The sequence below is a fragment of the Schistocerca nitens genome, unplaced genomic scaffold (genome assembly GCF_023898315.1).
Source record: "Schistocerca nitens isolate TAMUIC-IGC-003100 unplaced genomic scaffold, iqSchNite1.1 HiC_scaffold_385, whole genome shotgun sequence".
Classification (NCBI taxonomy): Eukaryota; Metazoa; Arthropoda; class Insecta; order Orthoptera; family Acrididae; genus Schistocerca; species Schistocerca nitens.
In genome coordinates, this window is record NW_026045919.1 from 86442 (window position 1) to 100860 (window position 14419).

The 14419-nt window shown below is 46.9% G+C and overlaps 9 non-coding genes across 9 annotated transcripts; all 9 read right to left on the minus strand.

The window, feature by feature from the left end:
• Window positions 1–1789: 1789 nt before the first annotated feature.
• Trnas-cga (transfer RNA serine (anticodon CGA)) lies at window positions 1790–1871 on the minus strand. The gene has a single exon. It is a non-coding gene; the product is annotated as a tRNA-Ser (tRNA).
• A 137-nt stretch (window positions 1872–2008) lies between these two features.
• On the minus strand, window positions 2009–2081 carry Trnak-uuu (transfer RNA lysine (anticodon UUU)). The gene has a single exon. It is a non-coding gene; the product is annotated as a tRNA-Lys (tRNA).
• Window positions 2082–2619: 538 nt separating this feature from the next.
• Trnaf-gaa (transfer RNA phenylalanine (anticodon GAA)) lies at window positions 2620–2692 on the minus strand. Its single transcript has one exon. It is a non-coding gene; the product is annotated as a tRNA-Phe (tRNA).
• A 4013-nt stretch (window positions 2693–6705) lies between these two features.
• On the minus strand, window positions 6706–6787 carry Trnas-cga (transfer RNA serine (anticodon CGA)). The gene has a single exon. It is a non-coding gene; the product is annotated as a tRNA-Ser (tRNA).
• A 137-nt stretch (window positions 6788–6924) lies between these two features.
• Trnak-uuu (transfer RNA lysine (anticodon UUU)) lies at window positions 6925–6997 on the minus strand. The gene has a single exon. It is a non-coding gene; the product is annotated as a tRNA-Lys (tRNA).
• Window positions 6998–7535: 538 nt separating this feature from the next.
• Window positions 7536–7608, minus strand: Trnaf-gaa (transfer RNA phenylalanine (anticodon GAA)). Its single transcript has one exon. It is a non-coding gene; the product is annotated as a tRNA-Phe (tRNA).
• Window positions 7609–11614: 4006 nt separating this feature from the next.
• On the minus strand, window positions 11615–11696 carry Trnas-cga (transfer RNA serine (anticodon CGA)). The gene has a single exon. It is a non-coding gene; the product is annotated as a tRNA-Ser (tRNA).
• Window positions 11697–11833: 137 nt separating this feature from the next.
• Trnak-uuu (transfer RNA lysine (anticodon UUU)) lies at window positions 11834–11906 on the minus strand. The gene has a single exon. It is a non-coding gene; the product is annotated as a tRNA-Lys (tRNA).
• Window positions 11907–12444: 538 nt separating this feature from the next.
• Window positions 12445–12517, minus strand: Trnaf-gaa (transfer RNA phenylalanine (anticodon GAA)). Its single transcript has one exon. It is a non-coding gene; the product is annotated as a tRNA-Phe (tRNA).
• Between the last annotated feature and the right edge of the window lie 1902 nt (window positions 12518–14419).

A 14419-nucleotide genomic window follows, 5' to 3' on the forward strand; every position in this document is an offset into this window, starting at 1 on the left:
AGCCATAACCCACGGAATAACCACACGTTCAAAGCCCCGCAAATTCAGGAGTTTGCTTTTACGGGGGTTAATACGAGAACCTGAGGCTGCAGAAAATTTATCTAGTTCCATTTTCAACAGCGGCACTTCTGCGGCGGAACGAAGCAAAACAACCAAATCATCAGCATAAGCTGTTGCTGTCTGGGTAACCCCAGAGATCGTAAGACCACGAAGTGTCGAGTTGAGACGTGTGAGGAGTGGTTGAAGGGAGAGAGCATAAAGGGTCATGGATAAAGGGCTACCTTGCGGGACGCCACGTTTAATATCAATGACCTTCGTCAGCTGGCCATTAATGTCAATCTTAGCAGAAATGCCAGTCGTCATATTCTTAAGTACCAGCAGCGCCTTTTCATTAAAACCGAGTCGGCGCAGCAGAAGCTCTAAAAACGAATGGGACACACGATCAAAAGCCTTACTAAAATCAACAAATAAAAGCGCACAGGAAATATTGGTGACAGCGACAATCGACACAATATCACGATACCCCGCCAGAGGCGTCAAGATGGAGCGCCCCGGAAAGCAGCTTTGACAAGGAGTTATCACAGGTGTAAGCAAGAGGGATAGACGTGCATTAACAGCCCTAGCAGCCGTCTTATAATCAAAATTTAAAAAGGGTTAAAGGACGAAAGTCACTAGCTGTCTTCAAACCAGCAGCTTTCGGTATCAGGACAACCGTACCTCTCTTGAAATCGGCTGGAATTGAGCCACCATTCAAAATTTCATTTACTATATCCGTAAAAACAGGCCCTATAATAGGCCAAAAGCGAACAAAAAACTCCTTAGGAAGGCCATCCGGACCAGGAGATTTGTGAGATGGTGAACAAGCAATAAAAGCTGAAATTTCGTCTGCAGTAAAAGGAGCTAAAAATTCCGTATTATGGTCCTCTGTTAAAACTGATGGGATAGCAGTTAAAATCTCGTCATTATCAACCGGATCAGAATCAGCCACAGCATATAAGGTCTCATAGTAGCAGGTAAGTTCATGGGTTATTTGATTCTGTAAGGTAAGCCGGCGACCATCAGCTGCCATTAACCACTCGGCCACGACTGCCTGTGGCAATATCGACTTCCGACAAGTGAAAGTGACATCTTTAGAAGCAATCCGATGGCAGAAAGCGGCGTGGCCTCACTCTTTTCTCTAGTGTTTCCATTGCCAGCACATTAGCCGTTACGAAAGTGTATTAATTTTCGCCCAGACAGGGGCTTCAACCCAACACCCTTTGGTTGAAAACCTAACGCTCTACCGACTGAGCTACCGTACAGCTGCGTGGTGTGCGAGTGATTCACATGTCGTAATTACTGGCTTATGGCTCCAATGGCGACTTCACCGACTTCCCACTGACGCACCGCTGACGCTGCTTTTCTGTCGTCTTAAGCGGTGGACATACTTGCAAGTAGCTGCGAGATCTTAACAAAAGAAACGCTGCACCATTGCTTTTGCCGCACTCGAATGACTGAATTACGATTCTTAAAAAGAAATGAATGTTCGCTCTGTCCAACACTTCCAAGCACATCTGTGTACTCACAAACTCGGCGTCGGCGCGAGAAAATGACGGGAGCGCACTCGTGGGCCTGCGACGGCTTTCTGCAGTCCCAGCGTCAGTGCGAGGTGAACCGGTAGCCACAGGAAGCAGCGGCCGTTGCGAAACTCAGTATTCTTAAATTTTCGTCTTGTTGAGAGTGGCGTCATTGGTTTGCATCCGCGTTCACGTGTGTGAAAATATTTGCTGCTCTTTACGCAAAAATCGCACGCAGCCGGTAGGACTCGAACCTACGCTCCCAGAGGGAATCTGATTTCGAGTCAGACGCCTTAACCACTCGGCCACGACTGCCGGTAGCGCGAGTTCTGCCGACACATGCAACTGCTACCGTTTAAAGCACTGTGGTGTCAGGAAACGGCGTAGTTGCATTCTTTTCCGTAGTGTTTCCACCTCTACTAGACGAATCACTACCAAAGTATTAAAATTTCCGCCCGGACAGGGACTTGAACCCTGGACCCTTAGGTTAAAAGCCTAATGCTCTACCGACTGAGCTATCCGGGCTCACAAGACGTTTGTAAACCTTCCACGATACACAACTGCACATTGACTCATGTCCTTTACTGTTGTGCACTCGCTGCATGGAGCTGTAACTAATAAAACGTCGCCTGGATGCTGTCTACAAACTTATCGTGCTAAGCTCGTAACAGACTATCGAAGAATGCTGACACATGACGCAAGAACAAATTGCAGCAATCGTTACGTCTCATACGTTGGAGCAGAGGATTTACGTGTTCTGTCGACACTCACTGGGCAACTGGAAAATTCACAAGCATTTCGAATGCAATGTTTCCCACGTTTTCGCTCATTTCACGGTTCCGTTGGAGACGTTCTTCACGTCCTGACACAAAAAAGGGAACGCAATAGGTAGGACTTTTTTTTTATTTTCTTGCTTCCCAGGCATTTGCCTACTGTGTTCCTCTTATGGCATGCACTGGACAACCAGAACAGCTACAGGAGGGAGTCATTTTTGTTCTCGGCGGTAGTTACATTATCACAAACTCAGAGCAATTCCATTGGCGTCAGCTTCAAAACGAATGCATGCCGAAACCCGGGATCGAACCAGGGACCTTTAGATCTTCAGTCTAACGCTCTCCCAACTGAGCTATTTCGGCTGACGTTGAACGTCTCTGTTTTGCACGTCTTCGTTGACCTCTGCCCCGTCGCCAATTTCACAGTCATCTTCATCTGATAAGACACAGGGACGCTGAAAGGCGAGCAGCAGATGCAGTGAAGTACCACACACATTTCTTCTGCTTCCATCATCGTAACAAGCAAACACTTCGACTCGATTCATGTAATATTGACTTCGCTGACGCTAGAAAACCTGTGCTATATCGATGCCACGTGCAACTCGTGTGCAAAGAACGAGACACAAGAAGCAGTGAGCCTCTCCAGCGTGTGAGAGGCAGCATCTAGCAGATACACACGGTAAAACATTTGACTTGCGCTAGCTCATAAATTGCTACACGTCATCGTCTGCAAGCTAAAATGGACACATCTGCACTGCCCAGAGAGGTGACACTTGCACTGACACCTGGTGGACGGCTGTGAGACGAGGAGATGAGCTGTGGCTTCTGGGCGCGACTGTAGCGCTGCACCCTGCACATTGCTGGCGATCCACGTGTTTAGTGGAGACGCAACCGCTAGGATGCAGCTGAACGTCCTTCTTCTGAGAGCGAGAAAATTTTTCGCAGTCGGCAGGACTCGAACCTACGCTCCCAGAGGGAATCTGATTTCAAGTCAGACGCCTTAACCACTTTTTTTTTTTTTTTTTTTTTTTTTATACTCGAACCCACAATCCCCGGTTTAGGAGACCGATGCCTTATCCATTTTTTTTTTTTTGCCTTATCCATTTTTTTTAACGCCTTAACCACTTTTTTTTATCTTTTTTTTTTGTCTCCTTGCAGCTCGGTGGAGGCGTGTTGGGCAGGGGTCGAATCCCGAGGCCTGGCCATGACGTCTCCTCCTCCCTGCACTGAAGCACAGTCGCACCAAGACGTAGTAATTGTCCTTGGTTCAGAGTCTTATGATACTTATATGTGGACACGGGGGTCATGATGCGTCGTCTATCCAAACAGGTAAAAGCTTGGCAGGAAGGTAAAAGAACTAAGAACTAGCGAGAATGTCTTCCGTATCATGAAGTGAGATCAGTATGCCCCTATACCGGTGCCATTAATGCATCTGGCGCAGTAATTATCAATAGAAGTGGAAACTTAACCAATCCCCTGCTTTTCGAAAACAATACTAAGCATATTCGCAAAGTCCCTCTTAAGATGTGGGAAAGATTTTTGCGTCCAGTACTCATGAAGCATGTAACCAATAAACGAAATAAAATCGGAAAGACCATCACCATCAACCACTGCAAAAATGTAACGGCCAAGAAGCCACATAATGGTGTTGTTCTTTGTCCGGGGATAAAAAACCGTGTCCGGCCAGCAGAGGATATCAGTTGTAAATGCCGATTCCGAACTCCTGGTGAGTAACGCCAATTGTCGGCGCAGCCAGTACCACATGCGAAGACGGTCAGCGCAGGTAAATCGGTGTGGGAGCGTATCAACACAACCACACGTTTGACAAAGCGGAGAGACACATAAACCTATACGATGAAGTCGTACGTTCGTAGGAATCAGCTGATTAACCACCTTATACCATAGGGAGGCAACAGTTGCTGAATGAACGGGTAAGCTAATATTCGTCCATATGTTACGCCAATTAAAACGGGGATACTGCAAAACAATCGGGTTGGAAGAAAACGACCTGTGCCATTTGGCAAGCAGTGTTCGCGTAGTAAAAACAGGACGACGTTGTAAGTGGAGATCCAGGTAACTAATCTCAATGTAGAAGTCCCGAACATGTCGTAGCTTCGCATTTAGAGACCCTACGTTAATAGGCGGTGACAAGCTCTCAGGACGAACGACATGGAGTAATCGCGAAGTAACAGTCGGGGACTCAGAAAATAAAAGATGGAGGGTTCGCTTAACATAAAGGGCAGCAGCCTTGACACGGACATCGGTGAACGACAAGCCGCCCTCAAGACGCGGCTTCGTAAAAACATCACAACGTAATTTAAAAATGTGCCCCCGCCAAATATATCTGTTAATAAGCTGGACCATTTTTGCACCCTGCATTCGGGGAAGCGGAAACAACTGAGCAACGTAATATACTTTACATAAAACATAAGTGTCTAATACACGCTTTTTTTGCAGTAGCGGTATCGAACGCCATGAGTGTTCGAATAAAACACCTTGAAGCTTGGAAATGGCCACTTGCCAATTTTTTGCAGCCATACGAAGAGGACACCGTTCAAGATAGATACCTAAATGTGTATGGTGTTCAACAGCCATAACCCACGGAATAACCACACGTTCAAAGCCCCGCAAATTCAGGAGTTTGCTTTTACGGGGGTTAATACGAGAACCTGAGGCTGCAGAAAATTTATCTAGTTCCATTTTCAACAGCGGCACTTCTGCGGCGGAACGAAGCAAAACAACCAAATCATCAGCATAAGCTGTTGCTGTCTGGGTAACCCCAGAGATCGTAAGACCACGAAGTGTCGAGTTGAGACGTGTGAGGAGTGGTTGAAGGGAGAGAGCATAAAGGGTCATGGATAAAGGGCTACCTTGCGGGACGCCACGTTTAATATCAATGACCTTCGTCAGCTGGCCATTAATGTCAATCTTAGCAGAAATGCCAGTCGTCATATTCTTAAGTACCAGCAGCGCCTTTTCATTAAAACCGAGTCGGCGCAGCAGAAGCTCTAAAAACGAATGGGACACACGATCAAAAGCCTTACTAAAATCAACAAATAAAAGCGCACAGGAAATATTGGTGACAGCGACAATCGACACAATATCACGATACCCCGCCAGAGGCGTCAAGATGGAGCGCCCCGGAAAGCAGCTTTGACAAGGAGTTATCACAGGTGTAAGCAAGAGGGATAGACGTGCATTAACAGCCCTAGCAGCCGTCTTATAATCAAAATTTAAAAGGGTTAAAGGACGAAAGTCACTAGCTGTCTTCAAACCAGCAGCTTTCGGTATCAGGACAACCGTACCTCTCTTGAAATCGGCTGGAATTGAGCCACCATTCAAAATTTCATTTACTATATCCGTAAAAACAGGCCCTATAATAGGCCAAAAGCGAACAAAAAACTCCTTAGGAAGGCCATCCGGACCAGGAGATTTGTGAGATGGTGAACAAGCAATAAAAGCTGAAATTTCGTCTGCAGTAAAAGGAGCTAAAAATTCCGTATTATGGTCCTCTGTTAAAACTGATGGGATAGCAGTTAAAATCTCGTCATTATCAACCGGATCAGAATCAGCCACAGCATATAAGGTCTCATAGTAGCAGGTAAGTTCATGGGTTATTTGATTCTGTAAGGTAAGCCGGCGACCATCAGCTGCCATTAACCACTCGGCCACGACTGCCTGTGGCAATATCGACTTCCGACAAGTGAAAGTGACATCTTTAGAAGCAATCCGATGGCAGAAAGCGGCGTGGCCTCACTCTTTTCTCTAGTGTTTCCATTGCCAGCACATTAGCCGTTACGAAAGTGTATTAATTTTCGCCCAGACAGGGGCTTCAACCCAACACCCTTTGGTTGAAAACCTAACGCTCTACCGACTGAGCTACCGTACAGCTGCGTGGTGTGCGAGTGATTCACATGTCGTAATTACTGGCTTATGGCTCCAATGGCGACTTCACCGACTTCCCACTGACGCACCGCTGACGCTGCTTTTCTGTCGTCTTAAGCGGTGGACATACTTGCAAGTAGCTGCGAGATCTTAACAAAAGAAACGCTGCACCATTGCTTTTGCCGCACTCGAATGACTGAATTACGATTCTTAAAAAGAAATGAATGTTCGCTCTGTCCAACACTTCCAAGCACATCTGTGTACTCACAAACTCGGCGTCGGCGCGAGAAAATGACGGGAGCGCACTCGTGGGCCTGCGACGGCTTTCTGCAGTCCCAGCGTCAGTGCGAGGTGAACCGGTAGCCACAGGAAGCAGCGGCCGTTGCGAAACTCAGTATTCTTAAATTTTCGTCTTGTTGAGAGTGGCGTCATTGGTTTGCATCCGCGTTCACGTGTGTGAAAATATTTGCTGCTCTTTACGCAAAATCGCACGCAGCCGGTAGGACTCGAACCTACGCTCCCAGAGGGAATCTGATTTCGAGTCAGACGCCTTAACCACTCGGCCACGACTGCCGGTAGCGCGAGTTCTGCCGACACATGCAACTGCTACCGTTTAAAGCACTGTGGTGTCAGGAAACGGCGTAGTTGCATTCTTTTCCGTAGTGTTTCCACCTCTACTAGACGAATCACTACCAAAGTATTAAAATTTCCGCCCGGACAGGGACTTGAACCCTGGACCCTTAGGTTAAAAGCCTAATGCTCTACCGACTGAGCTATCCGGGCTCACAAGACGTTTGTAAACCTTCCACGATACACAACTGCACATTGACTCATGTCCTTTACTGTTGTGCACTCGCTGCATGGAGCTGTAACTAATAAAACGTCGCCTGGATGCTGTCTACAAACTTATCGTGCTAAGCTCGTAACAGACTATCGAAGAATGCTGACACATGACGCAAGAACAAATTGCAGCAATCGTTACGTCTCATACGTTGGAGCAGAGGATTTACGTGTTCTGTCGACACTCACTGGGCAACTGGAAAATTCACAAGCATTTCGAATGCAATGTTTCCCACGTTTTCGCTCATTTCACGGTTCCGTTGGAGACGTTCTTCACGTCCTGACACAAAAAAGGGAACGCAATAGGTAGGACTTTTTTTTTATTTTCTTGCTTCCCAGGCATTTGCCTACTGTGTTCCTCTTATGGCATGCACTGGACAACCAGAACAGCTACAGGAGGGAGTCATTTTTGTTCTCGGCGGTAGTTACATTATCACAAACTCAGAGCAATTCCATTGGCGTCAGCTTCAAAACGAATGCATGCCGAAACCCGGGATCGAACCAGGGACCTTTAGATCTTCAGTCTAACGCTCTCCCAACTGAGCTATTTCGGCTGACGTTGAACGTCTCTGTTTTGCACGTCTTCGTTGACCTCTGCCCCGTCGCCAATTTCACAGTCATCTTCATCTGATAAGACACAGGGACGCTGAAAGGCGAGCAGCAGATGCAGTGAAGTACCACACACATTTCTTCTGCTTCCATCATCGTAACAAGCAAACACTTCGACTCGATTCATGTAATATTGACTTCGCTGACGCTAGAAAACCTGTGCTATATCGATGCCACGTGCAACTCGTGTGCAAAGAACGAGACACAAGAAGCAGTGAGCCTCTCCAGCGTGTGAGAGGCAGCATCTAGCAGATACACACGGTAAAACATTTGACTTGCGCTAGCTCATAAATTGCTACACGTCATCGTCTGCAAGCTAAAATGGACACATCTGCACTGCCCAGAGAGGTGACACTTGCACTGACACCTGGTGGACGGCTGTGAGACGAGGAGATGAGCTGTGGCTTCTGGGCGCGACTGTAGCGCTGCACCCTGCACATTGCTGGCGATCCACGTGTTTAGTGGAGACGCAACCGCTAGGATGCAGCTGAACGTCCTTCTTCTGAGAGCGAGAAAATTTTCGCAGTCGGCAGGACTCGAACCTACGCTCCCAGAGGGAATCTGATTTCAAGTCAGACGCCTTAACCACTTTTTTTTTTTTTTTTTTTTTTATACTCGAACCCACAATCCCCGGTTTAGGAGACCGATGCCTTATCCATTTTTTTTTTTGCCTTATCCATTTTTTTTAACGCCTTAACCACTTTTTTTTATCTTTTTTTTTGTCTCCTTGCAGCTCGGTGGAGGCGTGTTGGGCAGGGGTCGAATCCCGAGGCCTGGCCATGACGTCTCCTCCTCCCTGCACTGAAGCACAGTCGCACCAAGACGTAGTAATTGTCCTTGGTTCAGAGTCTTATGATACTTATATGTGGACACGGGGGTCATGATGCGTCGTCTATCCAAACAGGTAAAAGCTTGGCAGGAAGGTAAAAGAACTAAGAACTAGCGAGAATGTCTTCCGTATCATGAAGTGAGATCAGTATGCCCCTATACCGGTGCCATTAATGCATCTGGCGCAGTAATTATCAATAGAAGTGGAAACTTAACCAATCCCCTGCTTTTCGAAAACAATACTAAGCATATTCGCAAAGTCCCTCTTAAGATGTGGGAAAGATTTTTGCGTCCAGTACTCATGAAGCATGTAACCAATAAACGAAATAAAATCGGAAAGACCATCACCATCAACCACTGCAAAAATGTAACGGCCAAGAAGCCACATAATGGTGTTGTTCTTTGTCCGGGGATAAAAAACCGTGTCCGGCCAGCAGAGGATATCAGTTGTAAATGCCGATTCCGAACTCCTGGTGAGTAACGCCAATTGTCGGCGCAGCCAGTACCACATGCGAAGACGGTCAGCGCAGGTAAATCGGTGTGGGAGCGTATCAACACAACCACACGTTTGACAAAGCGGAGAGACACATAAACCTATACGATGAAGTCGTACGTTCGTAGGAATCAGCTGATTAACCACCTTATACCATAGGGAGGCAACAGTTGCTGAATGAACGGGTAAGCTAATATTCGTCCATATGTTACGCCAATTAAAACGGGGATACTGCAAAACAATCGGGTTGGAAGAAAACGACCTGTGCCATTTGGCAAGCAGTGTTCGCGTAGTAAAAACAGGACGACGTTGTAAGTGGAGATCCAGGTAACTAATCTCAATGTAGAAGTCCCGAACATGTCGTAGCTTCGCATTTAGAGACCCTACGTTAATAGGCGGTGACAAGCTCTCAGGACGAACGACATGGAGTAATCGCGAAGTAACAGTCGGGGACTCAGAAAATAAAAGATGGAGGGTTCGCTTAACATAAAGGGCAGCAGCCTTGACACGGACATCGGTGAACGACAAGCCGCCCTCAAGACGCGGCTTCGTAAAAACATCACAACGTAATTTAAAAATGTGCCCCCGCCAAATATATCTGTTAATAAGCTGGACCATTTTTGCACCCTGCATTCGGGGAAGCGGAAACAACTGAGCAACGTAATATACTTTACATAAAACATAAGTGTCTAATACACGCTTTTTTTGCAGTAGCGGTATCGAACGCCATGAGTGTTCGAATAAAACACCTTGAAGCTTGGAAATGGCCACTTGCCAATTTTTTGCAGCCATACGAAGAGGACACCGTTCAAGATAGATACCTAAATGTGTATGGTGTTCAACAGCCATAACCCACGGAATAACCACACGTTCAAAGCCCCGCAAATTCAGGAGTTTGCTTTTACGGGGGTTAATACGAGAACCTGAGGCTGCAGAAAATTTATCTAGTTCCATTTTCAACAGCGGCACTTCTGCGGCGGAACGAAGCAAAACAACCAAATCATCAGCATAAGCTGTTGCTGTCTGGGTAACCCCAGAGATCGTAAGACCACGAAGTGTCGAGTTGAGACGTGTGAGGAGTGGTTGAAGGGAGAGAGCATAAAGGGTCATGGATAAAGGGCTACCTTGCGGGACGCCACGTTTAATATCAATGACCTTCGTCAGCTGGCCATTAATGTCAATCTTAGCAGAAATGCCAGTCGTCATATTCTTAAGTACCAGCAGCGCCTTTTCATTAAAACCGAGTCGGCGCAGCAGAAGCTCTAAAAACGAATGGGACACACGATCAAAAGCCTTACTAAAATCAACAAATAAAAGCGCACAGGAAATATTGGTGACAGCGACAATCGACACAATATCACGATACCCCGCCAGAGGCGTCAAGATGGAGCGCCCCGGAAAGCAGCTTTGACAAGGAGTTATCACAGGTGTAAGCAAGAGGGATAGACGTGCATTAACAGCCCTAGCAGCCGTCTTATAATCAAAATTTAAAAGGGTTAAAGGACGAAAGTCACTAGCTGTCTTCAAACCAGCAGCTTTCGGTATCAGGACAACCGTACCTCTCTTGAAATCGGCTGGAATTGAGCCACCATTCAAAATTTCATTTACTATATCCGTAAAAACAGGCCCTATAATAGGCCAAAAGCGAACAAAAAACTCCTTAGGAAGGCCATCCGGACCAGGAGATTTGTGAGATGGTGAACAAGCAATAAAAGCTGAAATTTCGTCTGCAGTAAAAGGAGCTAAAAATTCCGTATTATGGTCCTCTGTTAAAACTGATGGGATAGCAGTTAAAATCTCGTCATTATCAACCGGATCAGAATCAGCCACAGCATATAAGGTCTCATAGTAGCAGGTAAGTTCATGGGTTATTTGATTCTGTAAGGTAAGCCGGCGACCATCAGCTGCCATTAACCACTCGGCCACGACTGCCTGTGGCAATATCGACTTCCGACAAGTGAAAGTGACATCTTTAGAAGCAATCCGATGGCAGAAAGCGGCGTGGCCTCACTCTTTTCTCTAGTGTTTCCATTGCCAGCACATTAGCCGTTACGAAAGTGTATTAATTTTCGCCCAGACAGGGGCTTCAACCCAACACCCTTTGGTTGAAAACCTAACGCTCTACCGACTGAGCTACCGTACAGCTGCGTGGTGTGCGAGTGATTCACATGTCGTAATTACTGGCTTATGGCTCCAATGGCGACTTCACCGACTTCCCACTGACGCACCGCTGACGCTGCTTTTCTGTCGTCTTAAGCGGTGGACATACTTGCAAGTAGCTGCGAGATCTTAACAAAAGAAACGCTGCACCATTGCTTTTGCCGCACTCGAATGACTGAATTACGATTCTTAAAAAGAAATGAATGTTCGCTCTGTCCAACACTTCCAAGCACATCTGTGTACTCACAAACTCGGCGTCGGCGCGAGAAAATGACGGGAGCGCACTCGTGGGCCTGCGACGGCTTTCTGCAGTCCCAGCGTCAGTGCGAGGTGAACCGGTAGCCACAGGAAGCAGCGGCCGTTGCGAAACTCAGTATTCTTAAATTTTCGTCTTGTTGAGAGTGGCGTCATTGGTTTGCATCCGCGTTCACGTGTGTGAAAATATTTGCTGCTCTTTACGCAAAATCGCACGCAGCCGGTAGGACTCGAACCTACGCTCCCAGAGGGAATCTGATTTCGAGTCAGACGCCTTAACCACTCGGCCACGACTGCCGGTAGCGCGAGTTCTGCCGACACATGCAACTGCTACCGTTTAAAGCACTGTGGTGTCAGGAAACGGCGTAGTTGCATTCTTTTCCGTAGTGTTTCCACCTCTACTAGACGAATCACTACCAAAGTATTAAAATTTCCGCCCGGACAGGGACTTGAACCCTGGACCCTTAGGTTAAAAGCCTAATGCTCTACCGACTGAGCTATCCGGGCTCACAAGACGTTTGTAAACCTTCCACGATACACAACTGCACATTGACTCATGTCCTTTACTGTTGTGCACTCGCTGCATGGAGCTGTAACTAATAAAACGTCGCCTGGATGCTGTCTACAAACTTATCGTGCTAAGCTCGTAACAGACTATCGAAGAATGCTGACACATGACGCAAGAACAAATTGCAGCAATCGTTACGTCTCATACGTTGGAGCAGAGGATTTACGTGTTCTGTCGACACTCACTGGGCAACTGGAAAATTCACAAGCATTTCGAATGCAATGTTTCCCACGTTTTCGCTCATTTCACGGTTCCGTTGGAGACGTTCTTCACGTCCTGACACAAAAAAGGGAACGCAATAGGTAGGACTTTTTTTTTATTTTCTTGCTTCCCAGGCATTTGCCTACTGTGTTCCTCTTATGGCATGCACTGGACAACCAGAACAGCTACAGGAGGGAGTCATTTTTGTTCTCGGCGGTAGTTACATTATCACAAACTCAGAGCAATTCCATTGGCGTCAGCTTCAAAACGAATGCATGCCGAAACCCGGGATCGAACCAGGGACCTTTAGATCTTCAGTCTAACGCTCTCCCAACTGAGCTATTTCGGCTGACGTTGAACGTCTCTGTTTTGCACGTCTTCGTTGACCTCTGCCCCGTCGCCAATTTCACAGTCATCTTCATCTGATAAGACACAGGGACGCTGAAAGGCGAGCAGCAGATGCAGTGAAGTACCACACACATTTCTTCTGCTTCCATCATCGTAACAAGCAAACACTTCGACTCGATTCATGTAATATTGACTTCGCTGACGCTAGAAAACCTGTGCTATATCGATGCCACGTGCAACTCGTGTGCAAAGAACGAGACACAAGAAGCAGTGAGCCTCTCCAGCGTGTGAGAGGCAGCATCTAGCAGATACACACGGTAAAACATTTGACTTGCGCTAGCTCATAAATTGCTACACGTCATCGTCTGCAAGCTAAAATGGACACATCTGCACTGCCCAGAGAGGTGACACTTGCACTGACACCTGGTGGACGGCTGTGAGACGAGGAGATGAGCTGTGGCTTCTGGGCGCGACTGTAGCGCTGCACCCTGCACATTGCTGGCGATCCACGTGTTTAGTGGAGACGCAACCGCTAGGATGCAGCTGAACGTCCTTCTTCTGAGAGCGAGAAAATTTTCGCAGTCGGCAGGACTCGAACCTACGCTCCCAGAGGGAATCTGATTTCAAGTCAGACGCCTTAACCACTTTTTTTTTTTTTTTTTTTTTTTATACTCGAACCCACAATCCCCGGTTTAGGAGACCGATGCCTTATCCATTTTTTTTTTTGCCTTATCCATTTTTTTTAACGCCTTAACCACTTTTTTTATCTTTTTTTTTGTCTCCTTGCAGCTCGGTGGAGGCGTGTTGGGCAGGGGTCGAATCCCGAGGCCTGGCCATGACGTCTCCTCCTCCCTGCACTGAAGCACAGTCGCACCAAGACGTAGTAATTGTCCTTGGTTCAGAGTCTTATGATACTTATATGTGGACACGGGGGTCATGATGCGTCGTCTATCCAAACAGGTAAAAGCTTGGCAGGAAGGTAAAAGAACTAAGAACTAGCGAGAATGTCTTCCGTATCATGAAGTGAGATCAGTATGCCCCTATACCGGTGCCATTAATGCATCTGGCGCAGTAATTATCAATAGAAGTGGAAACTTAACCAATCCCCTGCTTTTCGAAAACAATACTAAGCATATTCGCAAAGTCCCTCTTAAGATGTGGGAAAGATTTTTGCGTCCAGTACTCATGAAGCATGTAACCAATAAACGAAATAAAATCGGAAAGACCATCACCATCAACCACTGCAAAAATGTAACGGCCAAGAAGCCACATAATGGTGTTGTTCTTTGTCCGGGGATAAAAAACCGTGTCCGGCCAGCAGAGGATATCAGTTGTAAATGCCGATTCCGAACTCCTGGTGAGTAACGCCAATTGTCGGCGCAGCCAGTACCACATGCGAAGACGGTCAGCGCAGGTAAATCGGTGTGGGAGCGTATCAACACAACCACACGTTTGACAAAGCGGAGAGACACATAAACCTATACGATGAAGTCGTACGTTCGTAGGAATCAGCTGATTAACCACCTTATACCATAGGGAGGCAACAGTTGCTGAATGAACGGGTAAGCTAATATTCGTCCATATGTTACGCCAATTAAAACGGGGATACTGCAAAACAATCGGGTTGGAAGAAAACGACCTGTGCCATTTGGCAAGCAGTGTTCGCGTAGTAAAAACAGGACGACGTTGTAAGTGGAGATCCAGGTAACTAATCTCAATGTAGAAGTCCCGAACATGTCGTAGCTTCGCATTTAGAGACCCTACGTTAATAGGCGGTGACAAGCTCTCAGGACGAACGACATGGAGTAATCGCGAAGTAACAGTCGGGGACTCAGAAAATAAAAGATGGAGGGTTCGCTTAACATAAAGGGCAGCAGCCTTGACACGGACATCGGTGAACGAC